The 14499-nt window shown below is 44.7% G+C and overlaps 1 protein-coding gene across 1 annotated transcript in view; it reads left to right on the top strand.

Annotated features, from left to right (window-relative positions):
* Positions 1-14499, top strand: part of LOC104151260 (uncharacterized) — a 313421-nt gene that overhangs the window by 89286 nt on the left and 209636 nt on the right. Inside the window, exon 4 of the mRNA XM_068952381.1 lies at positions 7365-7469. The gene's annotated coding sequence lies outside the window, so the exon portion shown is untranslated. The remainder of the gene's footprint in view (positions 1-7364; positions 7470-14499) is intronic.

Genomic DNA, 14499 nt, shown 5'->3' with positions numbered 1-14499 from the left:
TGAAATATGATGGAGGGCAAATCCAGTTTCCCATGAGAACTTGCAGAAATACTGCCATTTGTAAACAAAATTATTTAATTCATCTTTATCACTGAAAACTTATCAGATTGCTTTTTGAGACATTGCTTAATGGTCTTGTATAATTGGTTTCACACGTTAAATCCCTATTGGTTGGTTCACTGTGGTTTTCTTATGAAATATGAAACTCTTCAAATTTTAATGATGAATTAATATTAATTTAATCAAATATTTTAATATTAAGGCTATTAATATTTCATCTTTTACATGGCTATGGAGATTTTGAAAGCCATTCTAACATTTTCCAGCCAACTATCCTGTTATACAAAGACTGCTTTGAAGTCTCGTTGCGTTTATGGTTCCTTGCGCAGTAGCGAGGCTGCCTGGGTCGCTGGTTATTTTTATTCAGCCCCTAGAGCAAGTGTAAATGAGACGCAGGGCACAGGGAAGCTGAGGAAAGTTTACCAAGCCTAATAGAGTCTGTAGTTTCCATGTGCTTGCCCGGACTGTACCGAAAAGGGGCCCCGTGTGGCTCTGCGGCTGGAGCGGGGTTTGCTGCGCGTTGAGGCTGGCGCCCTCCGGCACCCGGGGGCCCTCGCGGGCCGGGGCCTGCGAGGGGATGGATGGCCGCTGATCTCAGCTGAACGAGCTGCTTGCACAGAGCTGATAAAACCAGAAACTTACTGAAGTCAACAGGCTGGAAGCTAAAACAAAGTCCCTGCTCTGTTGAAACCCTGCCTGTTGCCGCCGTTGGTCATCTCCCGGCGTGCCGTGGGGCAGGGAGGTGTGGGGCTCTGACCCACCAGCGCTGTCCTCCGGCACTGCCAGGCTCTGGGGCGGCCCTGCGGCAGCAGCACCAGTGAGGCGCTTTGCAGGCTCGCAGGGAGGCTTGCAGGAATCCAGCCCTGATGCAGTCGTAATAGTTGGTATCTAACCTAGGATGTTTTTTTCCCCATGATTTTTGTCTTCCTCTGTTGCGGTGTCACTCTTATGTTCTGACTGCGCTTCCCTGGTGGCTGAAACTGTCTCCTGGACAAGAAGACGTGGACTACGGTTGTCAAAGACCCATTCTGATGTTATCTCTTAGTCTAATGTTATTTAAGAGATATAAGCAAATGTTTTGGGATTTCTTTCTCTTCACTAAAAGTAAGTTAAAAATGTAAAAATACTTGGTCAAGTCAGAAAACAGTAGCGGTGTTGCATGTAGCAGGTTGTGTGCCATTAGTCAGCTCGTGATTCCTGAAGGCAGGGTGCTTCTGCCTGGCTCGGCAGTGGATGATGTATCCTCTCTACTTACAGGAAGGCAGACAAAAGTGATTTTATTTTATTTCATTTTAGCTTAATTTAATTTTACTTTTACAGAGACGTGTCAACTGTCATGCTCATTTCACCGAGATATTGGAGGCCAAGACACCAGTAATTAGGAGCAGGGAGGGGAAAAAAGGAGGAAAACCAGACGGACGTTGACCTGTTGTCACACAACACAACTCGCCTCTTGGTCATGGACCCAGCACTCTGACACTACTTGGTTTTTCAGCTGAATTTGACAGCGCACTAGATCCTCCTGACTTGTCCCTATGAGGTCATGGGGATACATCAGTAAGTGCTTGCACAGGTCTCTGCCCAGGAGCACTGAGGATGTGCTGATGGGTGCCTCCTCCTCCCCTCCTGAAACCTCTCACCTCTGGGATCAGGGCAGGTGAAGGAGCAGTGAGATCAGGGAGCAGCAGAGGAGGAAGGGGCTGTCTCTTGTGCAGAGAACAGCTTGCATCATTTCTGAACTCACCTAGGAAGGGCCTGTGACATGGGATTGGGGAGCAGCAGCTCTGGCTGCTCATCCCTAAAACCTGTGCATACCATCTCCTGGCACTTAAATGAGGCTGTAAAAGCTGTTAGCTGTATCCCATTCTCCACTGATGTTAGCGCTGCTATAGCTAAAGAGCCACACAACCTAGAACAGGGGAGCTCTTGGAAAACTTGCCTAGGCAAGAGCAGCATGTGAACTGGAGGGAGGAAATCTTCTGAAAATCCAGCCCTGCCAACATCATCTCTGCCCCGTCCTTGTGTAAGGCACAAAGATCCTATTTATCCAAGAGATGTGATAAGCTTTGGTTACAGCTTCATTATCGTCTGAGCTTAACTAACCTTGTCCTGTTCTGGTGCAAAATACCTTTCACCTCCAGTTTATTAGGCACTGCCTCCCCACCTTTTTGGGCAGCACATCCTGAGACCAAGATGTGGCTTTAATGATCGTATGTTTGTCTTTTCCACTTTAAGTTGCTAGAATTCATTGCATCTATGCAGAGGCTTCACTGAGTACCAGATAACCCGTTTCTTCTGTGGTCTGTGCAATGCTAGGAAGGAGCATGTACCCATCCTAAAGAGGGCCTCTGGGATTTTAGGAAGAAGCCTAGAAAGTGACAGTAAAGGATGAGATTGCCAGTGGTTCAGATTTCACAGGCTAAAAGCTACACAATGAAAGGCACGCTATAAATCCCGTTGTGGGACTGTCCTTGCGTCCCTGGTGAGCTGAACAGCTGGCAATCAGATTTAGTTTGCAGTAAGTTAAGCAGGTATAAATGACCACAGGAGGAGCAGAAACCAAGGGAAGTGTTAGGCTAAGAGCTGGGCCTTGTACTTCTGAAGCAATGCAGAGCAGTGGTAGCCCAGGGGGATGTTTGCTGAGGAGGGGATGAGCACCTGCAGAGTGCCCAAAACATGGGAAGCAAGTTTGACTGTAAGGGCTAGGCTCTGGATTTATTGTAAGGAGAGCACCCTGTAGGGGTAAAGGACTGCAGGTGTCTGCCTCCCAAATCTGAGGCTTAAGCTATGGAAACAGAAACTTAGAAGCTTTACAGAAGTGGTCAGTTCCCCATTACAGCAAAATAGATGGTCACATATGAAAGATTCCACTGAAAGGATAGATGTTCCTCAAGAGCTAGGAATGTTGCAGGGTTGCCAGAGAATGCTTGAAGAAAGAGAGACTTGGTATGTGCATGGCAAGAAACTCAGTGTGTATAGGAGATGTGAAAGCGTCCTAACAAAAAAACTATGCAAATATGTGTTTATGCCTGTATTATTTGACATCTGAAAATTACGCTTGGGATTGCTGATAGAGATATTGCCATTTTAGACTCTGAGCTGATGGTAGAGCTGAGACATGTTTTATTATAGCTAACATTAAACCTCATTGGAAGTAGTGAAGCTAATAACTACCTTGCATTGTGCTTAAGTGTAAAAGCCAATTATGCTATGTCATGGGATCCCTGCGTAAAACCACAGCAGTACCGGAAATATGGGCTAGATATCGAACCGTGCGATGGCAGGTTTCGTAGGGCTGAATGCAAACACAGGAAATGAGGGTGTCATTTCAGATAGAGCTGTGTCTGTGTTGGATAAGTGTGAGAGAAAGGTCGCCTTCCCCTTCCCCCCCCCCCCCCCCCCCCCAAAAAAAAAAAAAAAATCCCAGAAGCCAAAAGATCTTGGTGGTAGAAAGCTGGCTTGGAAGAGGCTGGGACCGTGTACAAAGACACGGGCTCCTTGGGGTGCAGTGGGAAACGGCTGCAGCCATGGGATAGGCTTTAGATTTTTCTCTTGGCAGAAGCAGCTTCTGACAGACCGGTGCTACCTCGCTGCTCGAGCTGAAATACTGGCTTAGTGCTTGTGTCAAAATGGGTAACATGTTTATATTTTTATCCTTAATGACTTAAGCTCTTCCACCTCTGTTATTTCTCTTTCCATATGGAGCTGTTGCTATAAATACACGACAGAATACTACAGTAACATAGCGAAGCAGCAAGGCAAGTAGTGAATACTAGTATATTAAGGAAATCTCAGAGCAGCTCTTTTTCTGATGAAAGTTTGAAAATTTTGATTTCTTGTTCTCTTTGTATTTAAGAGGGGGAGGAAAAAAAACCCTCTAGGGATACAGAAATATAGTGAAGAATTGTGAAAATGCATGCGAAATAGCTTTGACCCTAGAAGCTGCAAAACTACAGCAGACGGATGTACTTGCCAGAGCCAAAAGTAGTCTATTGAATCATGGAAGCAACATAAAGTTAGCTAAAGCACTAATTAAGTATAGACTTTTTAAAAGAAGAATTCATGCCTCATCTTGCCTTGGCAAGATACCCATAAGAAAAAGAAAGATCTGTCACAGTCTTGTGGACTGCAGTAATTAAGGTTTGAAATACTTCCCAGTCTAGAACAAGGATAGTTCAGACAGAGCTAACTGTTTAAACAATGTCCCTTATGAACTGACATTGCAACTCTGTTTCAGACTGACGTGTTTTACTTCCTTTTTTTTTCTTTTGTGCTATTGGCTTCTGTGCAAAATGTAAAGAAAAGTATAAATTGGGAAATACTCATCAGTGCTTTTTTATAGAAGCCGAAGCGTTAGGAAACGGCTATGTGGAGCAGTTGGAACATTCTGTGTGTAGGTAGCACAGAAGGTAGAAAATTAAGTTTTATACCTCAGAGTAGCTAGGGAGAAAGGTTATCTGTCTTGAGGTTATGTTCTTTTCTGTCTGTGAACATGTGATTCTATTGATGTTAATTGGATCCAAATGTCTTCGGGCTTTAAGGATTTAAAACTTATTTCCGAATCTTGCATCTCAGATCACATCCTATGCTGCCAGTTCTGGAGGAAAGAGAGGATCTCCAGCTGCCCTTCAGTCAAATTAGAATTTGATTAGTAAGTACATATAAAATGAAAGGTCAAGCTGATTGCACATGCCTCTGCTTAAATATGATAAACACGTTGTATGTGCATGTGATTTCCCAGTATAATTTTGGATAATGTGTTGCCTTGTTAGATCTCTTAACTCGCACAATCTACTTTCCATCAAGAAAGGTCAGTCTAGTTTAAAGGATGAAGGTATTCAGGGGCCCAAGATCACAAACCTTTTTGTCGTGCCCTCTTATCCTATGTTATATTTCTGGTGTAATCTGATACTTGTCTCAGAGAAAAGTCTGCCCTCTGGCACAGTTGTTCCACTGTCATAAGAGTTTAGTTTTCTGTGATCTCGGTGGTATTTAGCAATAGGCTCTGAACTGCATGTTTAGCAGAAGCTGTGGGAACATGGATGTCAAGTCCATTAATCATGGATAAAAAAAATCTCTAGGCTGGACTGTCAGCCGAGGATTAGCTGTGCCCCCGCTGCAAAATCTAGTCAAACGACCCACCGATTAGGTCAGCTTGTCCTTCTGCCCTGAGATTTTTTTTAACAGAAACTGGCAGTTACAGCTATAATCCTTACAGTACTCGCGGCTGTGTATAGATATGTGCTCGGGGGACCATAGGCTGCTCCCGTGTGGTGTTCAGTTCACTGATGTCAGGTTGACACAATTGCATAAAATCGATACAAAACAGCACGTTGTGAGAAGCAGGTGAATGTCTGAGTTGGGATTGTTTCAGAAGTACTTTGATATCAAACACCTTAATTTAGCAATCCATTTTTGGTCTAATTTTATTTGGGAAGTAAATATTAACTCTTTTAATAAGAGAGAAAGACAAAATTAACGATATTTTTTAAACATCATCTCATTATATATAAAACAAGATTGATTTTTTTGCAGTGGTGATGTGTTTTGGTATAGACAAAGCATTTCCAGTAGATCATATCTGAGATGTGCACAAGGAGATCAAGGCCGTGCTGCAGAAGTCTGGACTGGTTTTGCTGCTTTGGTTTGTCTAGCAAAGTCAAACAATGTCCTTTTTTGGTGGCACCTGGCAAAAAGTGAATTGTCTCTGACTTCTGAGTGAAGTTGTGCTAGTGGTTTGTGGTGGGTGAGCTGGGGTGAGTTTTGCTCTTTATCTGGGTGAAGAAGGCACAAAGGGGTCTCATACTGCTCTATTGTGGAAGAAAGTTTTATTTTTCTCGGCTGCAGCTCTCAATCAACGTGACTGTTCTGCATGGCTAACAGAGCTCCAGAATCCTATTACTATGCAAAGTAATTTCAAATTATTTCACAAATAAATCACACAGACTCTGGGTTTCCCCACTTTCTGGAGTTATCTTGAATTCTCAGAACCATTTGGCCCCATTCATTGTCATTTGTAGAATTATCTATAATATGGAAGTCAGTGCTAATTATTTCCTGTAGCCACTTTTGTCATTGCTAGCCAAAACCGACATTTTAAGTGCACGTTATTAGCAATTCAGATCCAGAGCCGTGCTTTCACCGTGGTGCTGTGACTGTACCTCCAGCAACTTTTCCGGGCTACCTGGAGGATGGCTCAGCAAGCAGCACCAGCGCAGGGTGCTGTTTGCCATGCTGCCGGACACGATAACGTGCTCTTGGGGGCTCTTCACGGCGCTTGCCTTGAACTGTGCAGCACTAGCGGCTTTGCAGCAAGGCCCGGCAGGAGCTGCGCGCCTCCGTTGGGTGCCTGCAGCCAGCTCTGCCGTGCTCCCGGGCATCGCCGCTGCAGTGGCCGGCAGCGGTCAGTGCTCCCTGCCCCGGGCGCTGGAGATGGCATAGGGAGCTGCTCCTAGGGCACCTTTGGGACGGGCGCCCTGAGAAAGGCTGTCGTTCATTTTTTCTCCTCTTGGTATAAGGTATTTTGAAAAGGTGCTCTTGGGAGTGTGGCCTGACACCTTAAAACTTATATTTAAAATTTAATTATGCCTTTGTTAAAAGGTTGGTGCAGGGTAAGAAAATGTAAAATGAGAATTGAAATTAAATGTCAGTTTGGGGTTTCAGAGTATGCAAAATTCTGTGTATCCAGAATATGGCTTTAAAATGCATAGGAACCTTAATGAGTTCTGAATATGTTTTTCTGAAACTCTTAGGAAAGGAAATCATTTTTCATTTTTGTTAGATAATGAATAATAGGCCAAGCAGAGCAAACTCTGAAATTTGATATTTTTCAAAGAACCGTATATGTAGTAAAATGATGACAATAGAACTTGTTTATTAAACTAATGTAGTGATTTTATCACTTCATTCTTGGTATCTTAGTACCTGATATTATACTGGTATGGTTTCCATGGCAACTGAACACACTGTTCCTTTCATTTGACCTTAAGTTCAAGCCCTGCTGTTGCAGTAGAAATGCCAAGAAACACCTCCACTTTTATTAAAAACAAAACTATCAAATACATGCAAAGGAAAAAATGGGGAAAAAGAAAAGACAATCTGACATTATGTTGTGTAACCAAAAAGAAGAGATTATTTTCAATGAAAGAACTAAGAAATAAACAGCTCTTGGGATATGTGTTCTCATAGCTCGTTTTGTCCTTAAACTTAACTGCATTTTGATTGATTTGCCACATCACCATTATTTACCTTTTACTGTAGAAGTGGCTACCCTTTAAAATTTGTATCTTTTTTTTTGCTTTTAGAACCTGTTGGGTTTGTTCTCCAAAGAGAAGCACTGACCTGCTCAGTCCCACGTGTACCGGCTGGTGCCAAGGCAGAAAACGGTTGAAGGGGCCAGAGACGATCAGGTGAGGGGCTGGCGAAGCACAGTTTCTGCTGACCAGCCTTTGAGGAGATTTGTGCCGTTTCCCTCAAATGTGGTTGCTCCAAAAGCTCTTGCTTTCCAAATGACAATGACTTTTTGGGGACTTTGACGCACACCCAAGTGGAATCCATTTGGCTTTGCACAGAGCCCCAAAAACAGGGAACCTCTGGCTGTCCCTGCAGGAGATGCCCCTCTTGGCAGCAGCCGAGCAGGGCTGGCTGGGAACAGCTCCCGGATGGTGTGGCAAGAGCGGTGAGCAAAATGTGGGGACATATTCCAGAGAAAGGGCTTTTTTCTAGGTAAAATTAAGTGAGATGAAGATGTTGATCCCAGAATCCTTCAGGGAATACTTTGTGTCATTGAAGACTGAGAGTGCAACTTCATCTACGTGGGAAATTCAGTAAATCAGTAAAACACACATGTGGCATGTAAATACTAGTGAGGTTGATTTTGTTTTCAAATTTTAATTTTTAGAAGTGGCTTTGTTCTGGCCTAACTTAAGGTTAGTAAGAAAGCATGTTGCTTAAAACTCTGGCAGATCTATTTGTTTCCTAAAGTCAGATCAGTGACACAGCTGGCTGTGGTTTCTTAACGTTTCTTATATTTTGCTCTATTCAGGAAAGGTGTGAGATAGTGAAGGTTTTAAAGACTTACACAATATTGGAAAAAGGGAAAATTGCCAAAAAATAATAAGAGTAAGGATATTTGGGCACAAACTGTGGGTTGCTGCTAGTAGCAGATGTAAAAGGGCACAAGATAAAGGTTTATGAATACCTAGGAAGCAAGAACGATTGAAAAACAAGTTCGTCTGCTACCTAATGGGAAAGAGAACAAATAATAGTTGACAAGGAAAATGATGAAATGCCTAACAGTTCTTCATTTTTTACTAAAAAGAGACAGTAGTTACAGATTGTTTAATACAATAAATCAATGAGAAAGAGATAAGGGAGGAAGGACCAGCTCAAAGTATACTCAGAAAACCTGAAAGTGTTCACATAAAGGACTCTGAAAACGTGTTTTGTGAAAGGAAGTAGCAATGGTACTGCAACCTTTGGAGAGTTTATGGAGGCAAAATAAACCTGAGATGCAGTGGGAAAGGGAAAGCCCACATGCCTTTCTGCCTTTGCCCCTGAGCATAGTGCGGCTTCTAGTTTGATGTTTTGCAACCTCAAGAAAGAGATCCTTGCAGCAGAAATACTTCACTCGTCCTTGAGGATTTAAACTCCTTTGGGTTTGCAGTCATCCAAGAAACAACTAAGAAATTTGTAACCTTAAATTTTCAGTTTGAGAACTATGCTAAGGATTCCCCCCCCCCCCCGCCCCCCAAAAACCTATGAGACTCAAGCAGATCTAAAAATTAAGGTCTGGGTACTTTCCATAGCACAGAAGTGATTATTTTGCGTTTCTGTGCAGAGAGGGTCCCTTGCCAAGCCAGGCAGCACCTACTCTGTTGCTCATCCTTATTACAGTGCTGCTGAGCCTCAGCAGAGCGTGCTGCTGCAGGCGGCGTACCATTATCCGTGCTGCAGCACGGGCCGCCGTGCGTCTGCATGCGCAGGAGGGTGTTGGCATTGCCTGTTCCAGTGGCTCTTCAGCCGGATCGGTGTGGGTGGCCGGTTGCACTATTGATGAGGACCTAGGCTGGTAGCTGAGAGCTCCCTTCAGCCATGTAGTGGTGTGTCCTGGGATGATGCCTGTTGACTGAGGACTGTCTCAGGATTAGAAAAAATATGGGTGAACTGAAATAGTCTGTGCACAGTGGCCATTTGGGTTTGGTGCTAATCTCTTCTAACATCCTAAAAATTGTATCAGGACTGGGCACTGATAGTGAGGGCACTTTGAACACCAATCCCTTGTTCCTCGAGAAAGTTAAGAGTTGTGTTGGAAGCTGAAAACCTGGGAATGGCCAGCATGGGGCAGTGGGGCTGGCTGCTCTGCATGGGCAGCTGAGCTGGGAGCTGCGGGCTGGACAGGGCTGGCACCTCTCTGGCCGGACCCTGTCCTGGAGTGCCGTGCAAGGCCAGCAGGTCGACCTGGGGACCATAATCTGCCTCAGACACGGCACAGTCGTCACTGGGCAAGTCTGTGGTGATGAGGCAGGTCTGGGGTCAAAATCAGATAAACCCTACAGTAATGCAGAAATGTAATCGAGATGAGCTTTCAGGATCTCTTGCAGACCTAGTGATTGGGGGAGGTCATTTTTAGTATTGCTGTGGATTATCAGGATAGAGCCCCTGTGTGTGGTTGGTTGTTTTTTTTTCTTTTTTCTTCCTCCCCCTTTTCAAGACTAGCAGCTTTATTTGAGTGTATTCAAAAACCAGGAGTTCCTAGTTTCTTGTTGAATTTTCTTAAAATGACAAGGAGAATTGTGCACTCCTGGAGAATTATCACTGCCTTCAAAGTGTAAAATGTGAATACAAATTAGCTTGCAAATATCATTCCAACATCAGTAACTTTCAGCTGAAGAAAATGTCAGCCAAGTATAAATACACTAATTGTTAGTATTCCTCTCAGCAAAAATGGTGCCTTGAACTGTGGTCATATGCTGAAGTAGATAAAATGCACCCACCCACCCCGTAAGTATGTTAAACTTGCTCTGTGCTGTTGCAGTAGTCGATGAGCTTTGGCTAATTTGCCATGCAGTGAGTATGCCCTTTGGTAAAGCCAAAACTGCCCAATGGACAATTTAATCTTCCTTTCTATATCATGGCAAGTTAACTTATGTTCAGTTTTACAGGAAAAAACAGTGTCTAATGATGTGAATATTGGGAGATGTCCAGCTTCAACCCAAAATATCTTGCCTGGGCTTGCATCCTTCTAATGTTTCTTTTAAAGATGCTCGTCTCACATCTCTCTCTCCAAAAATAAGGCGCAGATATCATTTGGTGATCTGTGTGAGATTTGTGTGCCCTTTCCAAAGGGCATCGGCACCCACCGTGAGGACGCGGCTCCGGGTCCTCGGTGTGTGGTTTGGAGGCCGAAGTCCAGGGGCGGTTCGGGGCGTCGAAGGCCCTGGGCGTGCCGTCGCGCGGGACGAGCCCTCTCTTTTCCCTTAAGTACTGTACACTGAGAAAACACACATCAGGACAGGCCTCCCCCTTCTCCCCTGACCTCTCGCGTCTGCTGTGCAGCTCGGGCGCCGGCAGGACGCTGCCCTTCCCGAAGTGCCTTGGGAGGTGTTTGCGCACCTTGCCCTGGGGCAGCGCCTACCTGGCTCTGCGCCTCCCGGCTGCTGCGTCGTCATCGTCGGGAATAAGCGGCAACGCCTCAGACCGCCTGTCACGGCCTGGCGGTAACTCTAAAAGTAAAAGATCCTGCCTAGAAAAGCAGGAGGCCTTGTTATTTTGGGGAAGGTGCAGCAAAGGCTAATAACAGTGTCGGCTTTTTACCTAAACTTTGTAAAAGTGATATACTGTGTTGAGAAAAGTGTATATCGGTCTGAAGTCTTCCTTTGAAGAAGCATTTCTGTTTGGGACGGAGGTAATACTCTTCTCCTTTTTGAAGTCCTGAGCTGTAATCTAATGGCATTTTTTCTAATCGTGGGTTGAGGAAGAAGAGACTGGGTAAGGTGCTGCTGGGCGGGAGCCTGCGTCTCCGCGTGCTGCGCCGGGCCGGGCCGGGCCGGGCCGGGGGCTCCGGACGAAAGAGGGTCTGCCGGCTGCCGAGGAGACGCAACTGACCCTCAACAAAAAGCTAAGCCCTTTAGTAACTGTTGGTATTACTGTATGAGCTTTTGGACTTGGTGAAGTGGAGAATAAGACAGGACGCATTTTTTTCTGTCTTAATGATTCTGGGTCCTCTGGGAAGTGGTTCTTCTCCCTTCTTTGTGTTTTCCTGGCGCGAGGTTTCTGCAGTAATGGGCGATCTCGTTGCTGGTTCTGTGTCAGCCTTGGCCAAAGCGTCTTTAGAGCTAAAACAGGAAAAATGACCAAAATAGATTTTCTCCTTTTTTAACAGCTGTTTTAATTAAAACTATATTCCTCAAGAATGCAGCCTGAATGACACTTTTCTCAGAAAAAATATCAAGTGAAAAATTGATTTGCATAGATAGCAGATTTCATTTTGGTTTTTATTTTTATGCTTTTTATTTGCATGTTATTAAATTAGAATCTTACCCCTAGTAATGTTCTGAGTTACTGTTTCCCCTGTGTTATTGCTTAAGACTGGTTTACTTAGTATTTATTCTCTAGATTAGTTTTCTATTTAATGGAACAGTGTTATGTGTACCTTAAGCTCTTCTAGCGTAACTCAGACGGGACAATTTGACCTAGAAGATATTGATGCCTTTAGTAATAGCACGCTACAGGCTGCTAGGACTAACACAGAGTTAAATAACATCCAGAGGATGAAATAAGAATTCAGAAAGAGTATTTCAAAATTTCTCTAAAGCAGTATTTCCAGTGTGATTTCTGTAACTGCTTTCACAGAAAATTAAAACCCAAAGTGTTTTGGTTCTGACTTAAAATGATGGAGGTTTTTGTTTTGTTTTTGTTGTTTTTTTGAAGTGTCGGTGTTTGCAAAAAGGATCTCCAGGGTTTCATGTCTGGCCTGACTGTGCTAAGCCACCCTAAATGCTCCAGCTGCGTCTCCTCTTGCCCTCAGGTGCTCTCCTGTGTGATACGAGCAAAGGTGGCAGAGTGGCCCAAGACTGCTGATAATAGCACTCCTTTCTAAATGTTATGTGCCAAGAAATTACAATATTGTCAAATTCCATAAGCATAAAACAGGCATATTTGTCAGATATATTTCATATTATCAATTTTTTCTTGTACAAGGTAATCCAGGTAACAGCATGGTATGCTTAGGTGTGTCTTTAGTGGGACAACATTAGATACACAGCCCTCTGTGGATGCAGAGTGACTCGTGTGTGCTCTTCCAGTCACAACTAGTAGAAGAGCTGCACAAGAATTTTGTAAAATGTTTAAGCCTAACTTGCCAACATGAACTTGGAACTGACTTTTTCATTCTCAGCTTGATGCTTTTATGGTGGATCTAGGAAGGGCCTGAGAATTGTATCAAATTCAGGTTTTCATGGATTCACTGTGAAATCGGGGAAAAAACTTTATTTCAGCCTAGCTTTACCTCTAGGTAAAGCAAACTAGCTTTACCTCTAGTTCCTGTATTAGTCCAAGCCAGAATTAAATTGAATTGTGGTGCTATGAGTACAAGTAAATTCTGGAGTGAGCAGTGAACGTATTGTAGAGTGTCAGTGTTTTACAGAGCTCTAATATTCATGATAAAAGTCAATTATTCATTAAAATGACACTTTACAACTCTTAGTTATTTTTAATTTATGCAATGTAAACTAGTGACAGAGCCCAGACCCTCTGACGCAGTATGAACGGGCTGTGTGCGCTAGCACTAGTCATCAGCCTTTTTGTTAACTCCTCGGGGTGGTTTAAATGCACTAGGGGGTTGTGATGCAAGATAGCAGAACCACGTTGCATTCTCCATTTCGTCCTCCTCTAGTTACCTGATTGCCCAGGGAGCAGAGCACTTTGCCGGTGATGGATGGGAAGCCAGTAATCATGCTCCACTTGAGCGTTTTGTGCATCAAGTTGCCATTGCACACCTCAAGGTCTGGATCCTTTTCCACGGCGAGGCAGCGTGGAAAGTCACTCGTGCTCTCGCCTGGCCCAGCTGCCTGCGCTCGAGGTGACGCGAGGGGCTGGCACATGCCGCGAGCGCCCGAGAGCTGGGTGTTGTCACAGATATCCTATATTTACTGCGTGAGTGTTTCTCTTGCTATGTCCAGACAAGGATAAATATGCGCATAGGTGTGGATTTTTTAGCGAAATAAAGCTAATGTACTGTTAAATCCTGATGTTCTTGGGACGAATTACAGTTTTACTGCTTTAATTGGGAGGCAGGTTACTCTTTTCCTGTGCTTATCTTTCCAGAGCACCCGGGCTGTGGGGTAGAGCATCTCTGGGTGCGTAAGAGATACTTTTTGTTGATGACTCGGGGATTCCTTTTCCCCATTAAAATCAGACCACTCCTCCTCCATTTCACCCACTAACCAAAATTAGCATTGTTTGTACTGATCTTTGGTTTTTTAATATATATTTTACATGTAATATGTATTTTTTTATTGAATGCAGACCCTGGCTCCATGCAGCTGACCATGTGCAACAGCAACAGCTGCGGTAAGGCACGCACAGGGCAGGGCTGAGCAGCTCGAGGCCACCCGGGACCCACATCCCGCTGCCCGGACGCTCCTCAGCACCCTGCAGGGCTTTGGGGAGACTGTGCTGAGCCCTGCAGCTCCCTGTGGGGCTGGCGCCTGTCGGGGCATTGCGTTTGCTGGGTAAAAGCAGCTGTGAGGTGACGCTAATGCCGGTATTGCTCAGGTGCCCCCGCAGGGACCGGGAGCTGCTGTGCCGGGGGCTGCCCTCGTCCCTGCCCTGCTGCCCACTGCCCGGGGGGTTTTGGAGGAGGCAAAAGTCGAGATTTAGTGGAGGAGGGCGCTCCCTGTCACAGCTCCTGACTATCAGTGGCCATTGCGCTATTGCCCTAAAAATAGCGAGTAGTAGGCTGGTGCTGCCGGGACGGTGCCCCGCTGGCAGGGAGCGTATTGGCCAGGAGCTTCTCTCTGCACTCTGTTCATGCTGTTGCTAAAATGCCCTTTATTAGGTAACATGTTGCAATTTTCTTTCAGTGCTGAGGATCCTCTTAATTCTAGGGAGCCCACTGTAAGTTGTGCTGGGCACTTGAGTATAGCTGTTACAGTTGGTGGCAGCTGTCAGCCTCGCTGTCTGGGGACTTTTGTTATGGAGTACAAAACTTGAAAGCAGTCTGTGGGCATGGCTCAAAATATTAGCTCCACTCCTAGGAAAGTGTAGACAAGGATGGTAAAGTTGCTGGCTGTGATTTGTGATTTTTATCTCAGTATTTATGGTTGTGTGCATTTTTTTCGTATTACTGTATTGTCATCATGCAAGATCAGCAATGGGGAGAATGGTGGTTCGTTTTTAGCTGCTGCTTGATGTCAGGGCAGCATCTGCAATTTTAAA

This window comes from Struthio camelus, chromosome 8, assembly GCF_040807025.1.
Source record: "Struthio camelus isolate bStrCam1 chromosome 8, bStrCam1.hap1, whole genome shotgun sequence".
In the NCBI taxonomy this organism is placed as follows: Eukaryota; Metazoa; Chordata; class Aves; order Struthioniformes; family Struthionidae; genus Struthio; species Struthio camelus.
The sequence above is the reverse complement of the archived record's forward strand: the minus strand, read 5'-3'. Positions and strand labels throughout refer to the sequence as shown.